Source organism: Rhinolophus sinicus, linkage group LG16 (assembly GCF_036562045.2).
Source record: "Rhinolophus sinicus isolate RSC01 linkage group LG16, ASM3656204v1, whole genome shotgun sequence".
Taxonomy (NCBI): Eukaryota; Metazoa; Chordata; class Mammalia; order Chiroptera; family Rhinolophidae; genus Rhinolophus; species Rhinolophus sinicus.
The window spans coordinates 24,285,129-24,301,242 of NC_133765.1; the positions used below are offsets into that span (position 1 = coordinate 24,285,129).

General features: G+C 44.9%; 1 protein-coding gene across 3 annotated transcripts in view; it reads right to left on the reverse strand.

Annotated features, from left to right (window-relative positions):
• KIAA1671 (KIAA1671 ortholog) overlaps nt 1–16,114 on the reverse strand; it is a 185,616-nt gene that overhangs the window by 138,257 nt on the left and 31,245 nt on the right. The window contains exon 3 of one of the 3 annotated variants that reach the window (XM_074321516.1): nt 9,225–9,320. The exons of the other annotated variants lie outside the window; for them this stretch is intronic. The gene's annotated coding sequence lies outside the window, so the exon portion shown is untranslated. The remainder of the gene's footprint in view (nt 1–9,224; nt 9,321–16,114) is intronic. 3 annotated transcript variants of the gene reach the window in all.

A 16,114-nucleotide genomic window follows, 5' to 3' on the forward strand; every position in this document is an offset into this window, starting at 1 on the left:
TGCGGACATAAAGTCAGCCTGCAAAAAATACTTGAAGGGAGAGCATCCCTGAGAGAAGAAAATAATGATATCCTAATGCAGACATGGGTGTGGGAAAATTGATATGCTCATCTCCTCCCAGGGACAATATAAGTTAAAAAAGTAATTCGGCAATATCCACTTTCAGCTAACATTTTTTGAGACTCCATCAAGAGTCAGGCAGGCACCATACCAAGTGACTCTGTGCCTTCTGCCTTCTCCCATTTAATACTCTCCACAACCTTGTGCTTTTCAAATTATCACCACCACTCTACAGTTGAGGAACACATGGTTCAGAAAATGAGCTAGATCATATGCCAGTGAAAAGCAGAGCGAGAGTTGAATACTTCTGACTACCAATCAATTGTTTTTCCCAAATATACCTCACCCCAAAAACATCCATTTATTTTTGACTCAGGAATCTCACTGCTAAAAACTTATCCTGTGGAAGGAATCTAAAAGAAGACAAAGTCATATACATGAAGATGTCCACGGCAGTGTTATCTATCCAAGTGGAGCAAAAACGCATCTTGGCTTTAGGGTGATAACCCTTATTTGTAAAAATCCCAGGACACATAAGCTATTTGAAATGTCACAGAAGTCGCAATGTCAGCAGGCAGACCAGATTTCCAGTGACCAGGTCTCCAGTTCCCAGTCTGCCCGGAATGCTACACGTGATACAGAAATCCCATCATGCCCCATGTCCTGAGTTTGTGATCAGAAAAGATGGTTGCCATGGCTACAGTAGCAAAAACCTAGAAATAATCCACACCCTCCACAAAAGGTGGACCTCAGAGACATGTAAGGGGTTACTCTGCAGCTATTAAAGTGGGGGTTGGGAGGTCAGCCCATTAAAGGGGAAGCACCTATGAAAATCCTGTTGGGAGATGGTGGCAGACCGGATATCTTCTTTTATTCAAGGCTGTGACAATAGCAAAGATTGTTTACATAGTGGTCAAGGTCTGGAAGAGAAAAGGGACAAATAAAAAAACAGTGTTCGGGATCTGGGGTGGAATTGTTAGTAAAGTTTTAAATTCCTTTGTATTTTAAAATTCCTTTTTTCCCCCCCATTAATGTTGTTTGTGCAAATAGATTCCTTCTTTAGCCTCAATACCAGAAGTTTCCCTCTGCATTGTGTTCTCTCCATCGATTCAAAAATCTAGAGGAGCTAAGGCTCGCTCTTGCCCACTTTGAGAACTTTCAAAAGCTAAGAATAAAAATAACTATTTATTTATTAAGCATTATGCCAAGTGCTTTACACAAAATATCTCATTTTGCCCCCTTCACAATCTAAAGAAGTAAGTCCTGTTCTGACCCCACTTTCCAGATGAGTAAACGGAAGCTGGAGGAATGAAGCCACTGGACGGCTGGCAGCTGGAGTCCAGTTTGTTTCCACCCTCCCTCTCTGTCAGATTTCTTCGAAACTTCCCATGGGCTTCACTACAATTGTTTTTTATGATGTTCAAATGTAAAGGATACTTCATACCCATTAAGACGGCTATTATAAAAAAAACAACTATTGGTCAGGATGTGGAAAAATTGGAACCCCTGTGCACCATGGGTGGGAATGTAAAATGGTGCGACCACTGTGGGAAAAAAAAATGACGGATCCTCCAAAAATTAAACACAGATTTACCTATGACCCAGCAATCCTACTCCTGGATACATACCCAGAAGAACTGTAAGCCAGGACTTGAACAGATACTTGTGCACCCATGTTCATAGCAGTTCTAGTCACAATAGCCAAAGGTGGAAAAGACCCAAATGTCTACTGGTGGATGAATAGACGAACAAAATGTGGTCTATCCATACAATGGAATAATATTGTAAAAAGGAAGGAAATTCTGACACATGCTACAACATAGATGCACCTTGAGGACATGTGTTAACTGCAACAAACCAGACACAAAAAGACAAATACTGTATGATTCCACTTATATGAGGTCCCTAGAATAACCAAATCCATAGAGACAGAAAGTAGAACGGTGGTTGCCAGCGGCTAGGGAAATGGGAGTGAGTGCTTAATGAGCACAGAGTTTAGTATGAGATGATGAAAGTTCTGGAGATAAATGGTGGTGATGGTTGAGTAACGATGTACATATACTTAATGCCACTGAACTGTGTATACTTAAAAGTAGTTAAGATGATAAATTTTGTTTTGTATATGTTACCACAATTTTCAAAATGCAAGAAACTAAAATCAAACATAAAAGAAACCTAATGCTTAAGCTCTAATTACCATGTGACTCAGCTCATGCGGACCTGTGTCCTTTAGGCAAATCTTCATGAAAAGCCTCAAGGTCCACTAGGCTACAGCCCCCATCCGCCCCTTGGAATGCAATGGGAATCAAAGGAGACCCCATTCCTGATCACAATAGGTGACACAGTCTAGCGGGAGTGGAGGAAATTAAACACCATAAAATTGGGGGAGAGGTCCCTGATAGAGGTGGAAAGCAGGGCTATAAAAGCCCATATGTGGGATAATCAGGGATGTCTTCCTGGAAGAGGTGACATGTTAACTGAGACTGGTTGGAGTCAGCCAAGCAGAGGAGGAGGTCAGTGCCAACAGAGGAAACAGCACATGCAAAGGCCCAGAGATACGGAAGAAACACAGTCACACAGAGTGAGCCTGTTCCTTTACCCTCTTTGGGGCAACGTAGGGCTGTCTTGGTGAAAGAGGAACACCTTCCCACAAACCATGCTCTGTTGTTAATGAGTCAGAGTTGCACTGGAAAGCACAAAACACTGGTCCGAGAGTCAGGCCTACATGGTTTTAGTCAAGGTGACCACACATCCTGGTTTACCTGGGACAGATCCCTTTCACTCTCAAAAATGCCCAGGTTTGGATGATAAATTATTCCATCATCTTACAGTTTTTTAAACTGTGGTAGAAATCACATAACATAAAATTCATCATTTCAACTATTTCAAAGCATACCACGCAATGACATTTAGCAAACTAACGACAGTGTGGAACCATCACCATTATCCAGCTTCAGGACGTTTTCATCACCCCAAAGTATATCCCATATCCATTAAGCAGTCGCTCCTCATTACCCCCCCTCCCCCGCCCCCCAACTTCCAGCCTCCGGCAACCACTAATCTGTTTTTGGTCTCTACACACTTGCTGTTTCTGGGTATTTCACAAAAATGAAATCACACAAGAGCTCCCTCACCCTCACTTTGGTCTCAATTCCTCCACTAACGTACAATGAGAGCTTGGGCAAGTCCCTCCCTCGTTCTGGGCCTCAGTTTCCCCACTGGTGAAACAAGGTTGAACAGCGGGTCACTAAATTCCTGTGATTTTAAAGAGTCTGGGATCCCGATTCAGTCACCTTAAATACTTCCTTTAGAGGTCTGTCATCATCTAAAAACATCTTGTTTATTTTCTTATTTAATTTTATTGTCTATTGTAGTCACCCCTCTATCACATAGAAGAACGCTTGTCACAGATTAAGTGCTCAATAAATTTTTACTGCCTTTGAAAAATAATTTAAATAAATAAATAAAACAAATAAATAAAGATTCTGAGATCCCGACTTAGCTCAGACTCATCAGGTCTATCCTGCTCACTTCTCTCTGTACTTGGCTCGTTCCCCACGGAACCCAACTTTCTGGATTCTCCAATGTGTGTTCTACATGATTCCTTCTAAACAACTGGGGTTCAATAAAGGATTATGGAGGAACCCCATAAAATTCTCACTCCCCTGTTGACAGAGTAGTGACAGCTAAGCTTCCCACGGAGTGTGCATGATTTCTGTAAGAATTGCCTTAATTAGCATAGTTTTGACTTCTGTGTAAATTTCAAGCTGGAATGAACTGCACTCGAACACAGCTGACATTCCAGATTCTAGAATCCAGAGGAACAGTTTGAGGGGGCTTTCCCGAACTTTCCCTGGACCACTAGATATGAGTAGAACACATTCACACCTACAAAAGGGTTTTGGGGTCTTTTAAAGGGGTTTGGGGAATTCTGGGTTCAATAATGGTAAACTAGTGTCCTCATGGCAAGACTTTTTGGAGGCTTTAATATGCTAATTTGCATTTTAGGCATTCTACAGTATCATCCAAACTGTGTCACCCCAATACTGCTTCCGGGTGCAATTGCTGATCTGGAGAAAGAATGCTAACAACTTATCTTTTGGCCTCTATTTAAACATCTGCCTTTTCAATTTTCATTGGCCTTTTCCTTCCTGCTATTTGTGCTATTTCTGAACTGGCTAAAGCACTGGCTGAAGCCATTAATCAAGCTGCTGTTTTTTTGTTTGTTTATTTTTAACTAGAGCAGAGATGGGCAAGCTGTAGTCTGCAGGCCACATCCGGCCCACTGCCTGTTTTTATAAATAAAGTTTTATTGGAACACAGCCATGCTCATTTATGTACACACATGATCTATGGCTTCTTCCAAGGTATCAAGACAGAGTTAAGTAGTTGCCACAGAGGCTATTTAGCCCAGAAAGACTAAAAGATGTACTACCCAGCCTATTACAGAAAGAGTTTGAGGACACCTGCTCTAGATTATCAAAAATTCAGTCCTCTGAGAAACTGGCCTCTGCCCAGGATGTGAAGTTCCCCTCTTTAAAATATCCAAAGCTCCTACACTACTCTGGCTGTCACCCACCCCATCACTAGATTTCTTTAGGTGTCCCACATGGTAACTAAAGAAAATTCAAAAACATCTGAGCAGAAATGTTTTTAATAACCAGAGCCAACAGCCACTATTAGAATTCAGATGTACGTTGGCCTACACATTTCAAATGTAAATGGGAACTTTGTGTCAAAACGAAAGTGGATTCAGAGCATGTATGTCATGTAGGAACTGGCTTTTTTGTTGCTGTTTAATGTCAAAATACGTCATGAACATCTTTCACATCCAGAGCTGCACACCCTATACAGGAGTTTCTAAAACTTTTGTATATTCTATTACATGGCGATCTCACCATTAGGTAATCCATTCCCCACTACTGGATTGTTAGGTGTCTCCCTGATCATTGACCATTAAAACCTATAATGAGGGGCCGGGCCGGTGGCTCAGGCAGTTGGAGCTCTGTGCTCCTAACGCCAAAGGCTGTTGGTTCGATTCCCACATGGGCCGGTGGGCTCTCAACCACAAGGTTGCCAGTTCAACTCCCGCAAGGGATGGTGGGCTCCGCCCCCTGCAACTAACAACAGCAACTGGACCTGGAGCTGAGCTGTGCCCTCTACAACTAAGATGGAAAAGACAACAACTTGACTTGGAAAAAGTCCTGGAAGTACACACTGTTCCCCAATAAAGTCCTGTTCCCCTTCCCCAATAAAATCTTAAAAAAAAAAAAAAAAATACCTATAATGAACATCCACATGCAATTAATTTCCCAGGATAAAGTTTGCCTGGAAGTGGGCTGCCTGGTTCGAAGGGTATACACCTTTTTTAGAGCTTTTGCTATATGCAGAATGGACCTTCACACAGAAGGGAACTACATCCCCTTGCTGATTTAATTCAAAGCTTCAAAGGTCAGGGTTCTCAACCTCTCCCCTGGAGCACACCCAATAAAGATGTCTAATGAGCCATAAACCAGGGACCCTGGCTGCCGTGCCCTCACTGGAAGCTTTAGTGGTTCTTGTTTATGGCAGAATCATCACCAACTTGACTGTAAGGTTGGCAAAGGGCAGTTAGAACAGCTCCAAGTGTGAGCCAGGCCCAGAGGCCATGTCCGGCCTGGCGCAGAACAAGGGAGCAGGAAGGAAGACCCGGCCCCGGAACTCCTGTTCACAGGAGAGGAAACTCAACCTCAAAGCTCAATTCAACACAACACACAGCACAATGCTGGACTTAGAAAAGAACGGGAGCACAACGCACCCTCTTTGTAGGGAGACTGCGCAGTGTATATTGCACTTCAGGAAAAAAAAGAAAATTCATTCCTTCCAAGTACAAATAGATTTCTGTAGGAATTCGCTTATTTTGGCCCAAGAGCTGCCTTAACACGCAAAGCTCAAATTCTGGGAAGGTCTGATCATGTCGTTGCCACGGTCCATTGCCCAGGGGGAAAGTCAATACCTCCCCCACCACCTCTACCCCCCAGCAAAAACTCACTAACCTCAGTCTACACAGCAGGCCCTGCCTACACTCTCAGATTACTGAATGTGCCCCATGATTTGAATGTCTTTTTCACTTATTCTTTCTCCGTGGAGAGCCCTTTACGCATAGCACAATTTCCATTAGCCCAAATCCCACCCATCCTTTTAGGGCATGTCAAGGGATACCTCTTCCAGGAAGCCTATGCTGATTTCCCAGGCCAAAGTGACTTCCAACCTTCCTTGGCAATTTACCTGATCATCATGCCTTGTATCAGAGATAAGCCTGAGGTTCTCTCCCTTGCAAGATGTACAACCTTCCTCCCCAGCCCACCCAGGGAACAGACCCCTCCAGTCTGGACTCCCCTTCCCAGAACCTACTTGATGCCTGGCACAGAGAAGGCAGAATGCGAGAGTGCTGGATTCCCCAGAGGAGAGAGGCAGCCCGTGTGGGACACAAGATGGTTTTAGGTAACACTCAGGATGCTTTGATGTCCAGGCACAGTGTTAAGCTTGTGAATGATATTCTGTGAAAGCTATTTCCTTTCTGATTATCATGAAGTCCCTGAGACCATCTCTACTTGGTGCCACTATGACTTTAACACCTACATCTCCATTATCTGCTAATCTCCCAATTTAATAATGAGGAAACAACCTCAAGCCCAGACCATCAGCTTTAGCAGGTTTTAAAATATAATTTAATTTTCATTGCATTTAATTTTACTTTTTTTGTTTTAAATTTAAGACAAGTGACACTGGCTTACTATTTACAATAGAGATTTTCATAAAGGTTATTTTAAAAAGTTATTTAACTTTCGAAACAGTGAAGTTTAAATATAAAATAATAGTACAGAGGTTATGTGGACTTGGCCACAAGCTAAGAAATCACCAGTAAAGTGAAAGAATATGGCATCGGAGTCAAAAACTGCTGATGCAGGCTCTCTGGCAGCTTCCCTTCTTAAGGCTAACAAGCCAGTGATGAGCCTTCCTAGACTCCTTTGCAGCTAGGAGGGGCCATGTGATCCAGCTCTGACCAGAGACAGAAGGAGAAATGGCTGGAAGACTTCTAGGCAGGCTTTTCCTTTGCTGATAAAACAGATACAGCGTGTGGTGCTCCCTCCCCTTCTTTCTGCCTGGAACAAAGATGTGATGCCTGGAGCCACGGCAACCATCTTGGGACCATGAGATGACAAGGGCTACTTTAAGGACAGTGGCATGGAAAAGAGCTCAATGACATAGCTGAGCCACTGCGTTAACTTTAAACTGCTCTCCTCTGGATTGTTGTTGTTGTGATGTAAAAAATAATAATATACTGTTTAAGCCATTGTTAGATAAGGCTTGTTACATGAAGGCAAAAGCATTCTGATTGGACACTGGGAGTTTGGGGTAAGTTGATTAGTGGACACATGTCTTCTAGGTAAACATAATGAACATAGTGCCTTTGACAAGACACTTCACCTCTGAACGTTCGGTTTCTTTATGGGTAAATTAAGTTCAGTGATACCTACCTCAAAGGATTCTGAGGATTAAAGGAGATGGTGTATGTGAAACACCTACCAGTAGACTTGGCACATAGTAGGTTTCTGCAAATGCATGCTAAATAAGCGAAGAAACAAAAAGAACATGAAGCCTAAAGGAGGGGTTTGTGAGTTGGTGGGATGTGTGGGGGTGAGGGGACCTAAAGGAATACCTCTCTGATGAAGGAATTCGGGAGAGACAGTGATTCAGGGAGTCTACTTTTGCCCACTCTCAAATTGTACTCCAGTTTCATAGCTGGGAAGAGGGGAAGGAAGAAAGGGCAACTGGTTAAGTGGACACTGTTTGCAAGGCTGGCCTAAGATCCAATACCAGCCTGTCATCTACCTAAGCCTTGATGAAAATTGGGGGGAAGTGCCAATGACTGCAAACACCAAACAGCATCCCCCAAACCAGGGTACAAGAAAAGCCTAGATGATGGTCGAGACTGAACCTGTGTCCCAGAGATGTAAACAATCGCAGGTCCACCCCTGGCTGCAGCACAGCACCCACCCCACCCCCCACCAGCCATTCCCATTTATTTGCACCCCATCCATGACAATCGACCTGCAGTGACAGCTGACATGGTCTCTCCAGGTTTTCCCAGGAAGATAACAGCTTCAAGCAACCAGTTCCTCCTGGACCAGCTTCCTAGCACCCCCATAAACCTGTCAGGGCCTGGCGCTTCCAGCCTCAGGGCACGATAGACAGGCCCCACTTTGGCACAAAACCCAGGCCCCTGCTGAGGAAATATACTTGGCCCAACTACCAAAAAGAGACCCCAGTGAGCCATTCCACGTTTATTCAATTGCTTTGTCCTCTGACCTATTAAGTGCTGGGCCCTGGGAAAGCCTGGTATTAATAATTACCATCATCAAATCACTACCTGAGAACTGATTTTGTGCCAAATGGCATATTAAATGGATTTCCCCATTTAATCCACCCTCTGAGGTGGGTCATAGGATTAGACACACTTGATGGATGAAGACAATTTCCCCAAAGGGTGGAGGCAGGACTTGAAACCAGGCGGCCTCACTCTCCATCCTCCCAGTGTCAACAGTTGCTATGTTATTAGCTGCTACCTATGTGCTAGGCACTGTGCCAAGGGCTCATTTAATTAATTAGATCAATTTAATTTAATTCACTGAAGAGATTAATTTTTTTTAAAGAAATTGTAAAAATTCATTTCTTTTAATCTGTTCAACGAATGCCCTCCTGGAGTTGATTTTAATACTACTAGTATTATTCCCATTTTATAGGTAGGTAAACAGAGGTTTCAAAGGGCAAAGAGATTTGCTGAGGCTAATTGCTTAGTAAGTTAGCAGACCTGGGCTTCCACTCAGGCTGTCTCCTGAGTATACGGGCTTTGCCACTTTGTCATTTATCCCCACTGTCTGGCACAGGGCCAGCCAAGCTCTGAGAGGGTTTTCAGGCAAGTTTTAGGGTAGAACGTGCTTATTCTTGAAGCACAGTGTAGTCGCGGGGAGACAGACATGGCTGCAGACGTGGCCACAGATGGTGACCACAGCAGTGAGGTGAGACAGAGGCTCCTGGGAGAAAGAGTTTATAGTAGACAGGATAATGCCCCCCAAAGATGTCCAGGTCCGAACCCCCCAAACCTGTAACTGTTACCTTACCAGCAAAAGGCCTTTACAGAAGTGATGGAGTGAAGGCTCTTGAGATGGGAAGATTATCCTGGATTATCCACATGGGCCCAGTATCATCACCAAGATCTTTATAAGAGGGAAGCAAGAGGGTCAGTCAGAGAGAGAAAATGAGATGAAAGCACCAGAAACCTGAGTGAGGCAGGGACATAGCCAAGGGATGCAGGCAGCCTCGAGAAGCTGGAAAAGGCCAGGAAATGGGTTTTCTCCTAGTGCTTCCGGAAGGAACGCACCCCTGACAACCCTTATTAGACTTCTGACCTCTAGAACTGTAAGGAGATAAACTTCTATGGTGCCACCATTAAATTGTGGGCCCTTGTTACTGCAGCAAAAGGAAATGCATACAGAGCTCAACTTGGCTGGGGAGAAAGGAACGGGAGGGCTTCGTGAAGGAGGCAGCATGAAGCTGAATGGCTGCCTGAATAACCCCAAAGCTCAGGCCTCTATGAAGTTCTTTGGATGGTGTCCCCCCCATAGCCACCAAAGGCCTCAATCCCCCATTCTCCTGTCCCACTCTTTTGAACATTTATTAGCATCAAATACTGCAAGATAGGTCCTGGGACTGCATTTCCCATGTAGCTCCTACAATCTAAATGTCAATTCATTAAAATGAAATTGAAATTAAAATTCAGTGTCTCAGTCGCACTAGCCCCGTTTTCAGGAGTCAACTGGCTCATGAGGCTAGATACCTTACTGGACAGCGCAGAAAGTTCTACGGGACAGCACTGTACAATCTGAATATACAGACATGTAAACTGAGGCTCGGAGAGACAGTCACATGGGTGGGAAGGGGCAAATGGCACTCGATCCCCGGATCTTCTAACTCCATTCTCAGCTTTGTCAACATGGGAAGGCACAGGCCACAGAGCTGGCTGCCCCGACCCCTGTCCCAACTTGATTTAACTGAACCACAAATTACTCAACCATTGTTAAGGAGTCATGACCTACCGATAGCACCGCTAAGAAGAGTTTATTTTGACCTCCTCGTCCCTCTGCCTTAACCACGGGGCAGGTAGAAGAGAGGCTTTGGTTAATGAAAGGTTCCACTTAAAGGAGCCTCCAGGAAATGAAGCCACTCATTCAGGGCACAGAGAATTCGTGGTTTAGACTGAGGAGTGCCACATGTCCAAGTGATCAACCCTTGCCCCCTCGGCCCCCAAATCCATCGTCACTATTGACTGGCATATAGGGCACTGACAAAAATCTCCTTCTACAGGGGCCAGAATTCTGTGATAAGTATGTTGGGGCAACACGGTTCAATTTCTAACGTAATCTTCGCCACTTATAAGGAATTCTCATAGGATTCGCTGAGTGATATATAAAGGGTACAATCAAATCTTTTACACTGTTAGCTAAAGGCAGTTACAAAGTGTTTCGGGGAGGATACCATTAAAAATAAGTTTAAAATTCATTTCTTGGGGGCGGGGAAATGGGTGGATGGGGGATAGAGATGAGAAGGAGATTTCTCACTGTCTACACTTTGGTAACTTTCCATTCTGACTCTTGCGAAAGTATTTTATTACCTAGCCACATAAATAAGTGTTAAAATTTAAAACATTTAGATGCAAAATGGACCATTAAGATCCCATTTTTTATTTTATATAGATGCACACGGATGGGTATATAAATATGAATATATAGATACTTAGAGAAAGCATTAGAAGAATATACAGGAAATGTTCACAGAGGTTAACTCTTAAGTATGTAAAGATGAGACTATAGGTGATTTTAATCTTTTCGCTGAGTTATAATTTCTAAATTTTATACAACAATAACAACAAAAGTAGTTCCTATTTATTGAATGTATAACTGGTTTCAGGTGAAACATTTCAAAGGCAAAAACTCATTTCTCCCAGCAACTTTTGAGGCAGCGAATATTTTACCCCCATTTGACAGATGAGAAAACTGAGGCTCAGCGACACCAAGATCATGAAGCCCACCCTCTTGATGCCTTTGCTGTGCTGCTTTCTAATAAAATGAATGTGTCTGCAATAAATGAAAGTTTAAAAATGCTAAGTGAAAGCACAAAGTGAAACAGACTGAATTTCTGAATATAATGTGCAAGGCATAGCATCCAAGCCTTTCTCAAGGCGGGTGCCGGAGACACTTTCAGTGTCCTGCCCTGCATCCTCATTCCTCACCCCTAGATGCAGAAGGCTGCCTCATGAGGATACCTGCGATTCTCCGGCTGCAGGCTTGGTTTCTGGCTGGGGGAGCACACTCCGCCAGCATGCCACACGGGCCGAAAATGCCAGCGGGTCAATGCCCTGAGGGCAGCTCTCCACCAAAGACTGACTGCTGGGAACAGGAGTATCAATACCCCAGCTCCCTCCCTCCCTGGGGGAAAACGCTGAGGTGGCGTTCTGCACCTGCTGGATAATTCGCCCTGTATTAGCTCCCTGCCTTCCCGTCTCACCTGCACACTTGCCCAACATGCTTCCTGGGGTCACCTCCCCAAGGAACCCTTCATGCTCACATCCTAGCCTCAGGGCCCCCTGCTGGGGGAGCCTGACTGAAAGCACTTGGGGGTGCTCAGTGTCTCTGCCTCTTCCTAGGAACCGGTTACCAATGGTAACCAGGAGCAGCCCCCACCCCTCTCAGGTCACGGTGACAGTCAAGCTCTCCCTAGGTGTTGGGAAAAAACCCAAAGTGATTTTCTTCTTGCATCATTAAACCATGGCACCTCCATGACAAATGCTGAGTCCACAAATGAGATGAGCCTGCCTGGTTTTTAGGGCAGGACACGGGGAAAGAGGAGATCCCAGGTGTATCTGTGTCAGAGAGAACGTGTTTCCTAACCCATAGGCGGGACACAAGCCAGTGAGAATGACAACTAGAACCTGGAGTTCCTCATTCATAATGCAACACACACATACATACATATATGTGTTTATATATATATATATATAAATAAAAATATATATATACATATGCATTATATGTATTTATATATTATATATTTTGTATATTTATATAACATAATACTTTGTATATACTTATAACATATATTTATTTATATAAATATATACTTATTTATACAAAATAAAGATTGCTTTTGCCCAAGGGTTCTATAAATACAGGTTCTCCCAGCCACAGGAATCCTGTATTAGCTGCCAACACAACCACACAGCAAACATCATCTGAAAGCTATCAGCCACTCGTGCCTGCCCAGCTCAGGAGAAAGGCCAGACAGGCTTGGCAAGATGGTCTAGTCCAGGGACTCATGGGTTAGCACTTTTTAAAATAGAGAGTGCCTTAAGGATTCTAAGAGATCCTGCTCCATATCTAACCCGGTTCAATCTGCCTCTTCCATCTCTCTCGCTAGCCCCCACTTCTCTCCATTCTGGGGCCCATCTTCTTTTCCCCAGTCCAGACCACCACCCTCTCTTGCCTAGAGGACCCCACCAGCCTCTTTCCTGGCCTCCCCTACACTGAAGCAGGCACGACGTTTCCAAAAGGCCAACTAAACGTTTCATCCCCTACACAAAAACCTTTCAGTGAAGTAAAACAATAAAGCTTCTAGAAGAAAACATGGGATAAAATGATCTTAAATAAAATGAAGAAAAACTTCTGTTCATCAGAAGACACCATGAAGAGAATGAAAAGTCAACACATGGACTGGGATAAAGTATTATGCACATAAATTATATAATATATAGTATTTTATTGGTATGTTTATAAATATAATTTATAACATGTAAAATAATCTTACATATACACATATATGTGCACATGCGTATACACACACACACAGAGAAAAAAATCTCCAGAGGATCAATAAACACATGAAAAGATGCTCGACTTCACTGGTCGTCAGGGAAACACACATTAAGATGACAATGAGTAACTAACTACCCCACATCTACCATAACGGCCAAAATTATAAAGACTGACATTTGCAAGAGCTTACAAGGAAGCGGAAGTGGAACTAGTTTTAAATTGGCACAAACGCTTCGGAAAGCTGTTTGGCAGAACCTACTGAAGCTGACTTACAGCTCAGCCACGACCCAGCAATTCTACTGTTGAATATTTACCCAACAGAAATGAGTACTTGGATCCACAGGAGACGTGTACATTGCAGCTTCGTTCGTAATAGCCAAAGCCTGGGAACCACCTAACTGCCCATCAACAAGTAGACAAGATAAATTGTGGCATATTCATACGATGGAATATAAGACAGCAATGAAAAAAAAAATACCAAAAAAAAACCCAAAGTACTGTGACACACAGAAACATGGCTAAATATCACAGACATTATGGTGAGCAAAACAAGGAGGACCCAAACAAGTACGTCCTGTAAAACTGCGCTTATACAAAGTTCAGGAAACTGGCAAAACTCCTCTATGGTGATAGAAGGTAGAGCAGGTCAATTTGGGGATTACTGGCTAGGAAAGCAACAAGGAAGCTTTCGGGGCTCTAGACATCTTCTGTATCTCGATATGGGTGGTGGTTACACACTGTGTATGTATGCAAACATGGATCTACTTTACACTTGAGGCTTGTGTACTTAACTACACGTAAGCCATACCTAAGAAAACAAAGACCTAAAATTTCCAGGGGCCTCCAGGTGGTTATGAAATAAAGCCACACTGCTCAGCCTCACAGAGCCCCCCATGATGCACTCCTGCCCACCCCCAGGACCGCATCTCTTGCCAAATCCTGCCCCCCTTTTCTCCTGGCTCCCCGCATTCTGGAGCTCTCAGTTCGCTGTAACATGGAGGGAGTCAGGATCTGTACAAATTCCACCCTCGGATGGGAAAGAGACCTGCCAATCGCCTTCTCTTTTTCCTGAGTGCTGTCAGTACCCATGTGTGCTAATGCAGCAAAGGTGCCATGATTAGATGTCTCTTCCTCCAGGAAGCCTTCCCAGACCCTTCCCCCAGCTGCTATGATGTTTGTCTGCTAACAGTTCACAGGTACACCCTTTTCCAGGAGAGCTGTCCTCCAACAGTCTAGCTCAAGACCCCCACCCCTCCATGCAAACCCCCTACAAACCAGGGCACCCATAACCAAGGACTGACTTATATGGGACACAAACGGCTGTTTACACTTGACTCAGGCAGGATTTATTCTGTGGCTCCAGAGCTGCCTCTTCCACCTTGGGCTCTGGCTGAAGCTAAACTCAGTTGAGACCACATCCCCTCCCCTCTCCCCTCCTGCTTCCCTCACTCCCCCACTCCTAAGAGCATACCCCAATCAATCACTTCCACAGAACGCCTACTCAAAATCTGGTTCTGGGGAACCCAACCTGAGACAGGACAGAACCCAAAGCTCTTGACTACTCGCCTGGACACGAGGGGGATGTACTGCCTCCGGAATGTGAGTCTCAAACGAATGACAATGATAGTGATGAACTCCAGGGAAGCCAGGAGCCCACCCCTAAGGTGAGATATTGCCCATAAGTCTATGTAGTGCTAGGGAAGTGTTTACCCTCTGCTCCGAAATCCTTTTACTTTTATCTCTGAAAGATGCACAGAAGGACCCCACCAAAATATTCTTGCTTTTCAGTCACCAGCACTGAAGCTCTAAAACGTCCCTCTGAGACCGGAGACCGCCCTCCACGGAGACATCTGCCCACTCATCAGCTCTCAGAATAGCCACCTAGGCAGACAGGGGTCAGTTCCCATGAGTCATTTTAAGCCCCTCCCCTGAAGGCAACTTCCCCGGCCAGGTTACAGAAAACACTGTACAATCTCCTCAATTCAGATAAACACCCCCTGCGCTCAGCGCGCCCAGACCCTAATTTTGCCCAGTGTAATCACCAGTTATTAAGAGCTCAGAGGATGCAGTGTTTGGGGGATAGTGTACAGGACTGGTGGCCAGCACCCCCCCTAACCCCCCGCCCCTGTCTCCTGGCCCTGTGTCCCTCTGTGTGACCTTGCAGAGCGCAGACATCCAGAGTCAACCAGCAGGGCGCCCAATCCCATCTAGCCCTCTACCAGCTGTGTGACCTTAGGCAAGTCACTCCACCTCTCTGACCCTCGGCTTCTTCATCTATGAGGGTATGTAGTCATGTGCTTTTGTGAGGACTACAGATTTTATATACGCGAAGTTGCCACACGCATCAATTCCTGTTTTCATCCACGGTATTATTATTAATCATTTAGAGAGACTGGGATGAGGTGGGAGCCTGTGGAGTCAGACTGGTCAGCTTCTGCACGTGTGCAGGAAAAAGGAACCAAACGGGAGGAGGGGCAGGCTACGTCTGGCATCCCAAACAACACAAGGAACCAAAGACGCCCGGAAAGTGTATACAGCAGGCACTCAGTATATAGGAGCTCTGCTTATTATAAAAATTCCTCCTCAGAAGATTCAGCCAAGAAAATAACCCTTCTGGTTCCAAAGATCCTTTTATGCCCAAGGAGGCAATTTTGTGCAAACAGCCCCAGATCCCAGGCAAAAGCAGGAACAGGTCACCCCTCCCTGGTCACAGCCTCTGAGCTCCAGTTCATCTGAGCCACCGTCGCCCTCTGCCTGTTGGAGGCAGTAAGTCCTCCCCAGAGCTGGCCACCTGTCAGCCACCAGAGAAAGAGCCTGCCCCGTTTCAGCGAACACCGTCAGAGCCTCACCCAAACCCTCTCGGCACAGGTGGACAACTTTCTACTGCTCGTGGGACAATTTAGAGGCGTGTCCTCGTCTCCCCGAGGTTCCCAGCACACTTACGCCCCAGCTACTCCCAGAGGTTCCCTGCTCATCAGCATTCCCTAAGGGTACATCGTCACCCAGATACACCACTTGTTCTCACACCACTGTCTCAGGCTGTGCTTCTGGGGGAGCCCCACCTAAGACATCCCTCCTTCCTAGAATCACTGACTCATAAGAGATGGACTTGCTCAGAACACCCATTCTCCCCTAGAGCGTCA